The sequence below is a fragment of the Phoenix dactylifera genome, chromosome 7, assembly GCF_009389715.1.
Source record: "Phoenix dactylifera cultivar Barhee BC4 chromosome 7, palm_55x_up_171113_PBpolish2nd_filt_p, whole genome shotgun sequence".
Taxonomy (NCBI): Eukaryota; Viridiplantae; Streptophyta; class Magnoliopsida; order Arecales; family Arecaceae; genus Phoenix; species Phoenix dactylifera.
The window spans coordinates 8,600,638-8,601,595 of NC_052398.1; positions in this window are offsets into that span (position 1 = coordinate 8,600,638).

Genomic DNA, 958 nt, shown 5'->3' on the forward strand with positions numbered 1-958 from the left:
TCACCTCCCGTGAGAATCGTCCCCGCCCGGGTACGTGTAGCGCGTTCCCGGTCCCACCTTGCCGTCTGTCCAATTATCTTGTTGGAAGGCCGGCGGTGGAATCTTGGCCGTTCGACCCTATAAAATGAATGGCTAGGATTAATATTTTTTTTTTCTAAAAAAAGAACAATTATACTATAGCAATTCTCTTAGTAAATAACTTCTAACAATATCCAGAAGCGGATAGGTCAGCAGCAACGTCCATGTCCATGGAAGAAAATTTTTCTTTGTTGCCTTTCAAGTCTGCTCACGCAAACGAGCAATGCCTTTTGTTGATACATAAGAACTATCTGAGAATGCTATATATTTTGGCTTTGGAGTGGCATCAAGCTACGGTTTATTCAGAAAATTAGATAACAAACAACATGATAAAAACCAGTGATGGACTAAAATTAAATTAAATAAGAATCCAAAGGGCCTTGATAACAATTACAATGGGACTTCCATCTTCTCTTTTTTTAAAAAAATTTTATCCAAAAACAAGTGATAATTCAGGCCAAACTTAATCATACAAGAGGCTTACCAACTCAACTCAACGGGGCTGCACCTTCAACTTCCAACCCTATGTATAATTATGTAGAGAGCGGTTTTCTTCTAGCTACCTTATTTATGTGTGACCCCTACTCGCCACATTTTTACTTGATAATTAATTCTTTTACTAATATGTTAATTCTTCATGTCCGGCAATACTAGTGAAAAATAAAATAATAAATTATATATATATATATATATATATAAAGACTCCAATTATATTACACAATAAGCAAGTAAAATAAGATGTCTAAGCTAAACTTGAAGAATAATCTAACATAATCTTTAAGCTACCCAGCTGGCAAGTCAGAATTCAAATTGGCATCACATTGCTTGCAAAAATTGTTCATGTTGGCCCCCCTTTTAGACATGGAATAGAAAAAAAAAT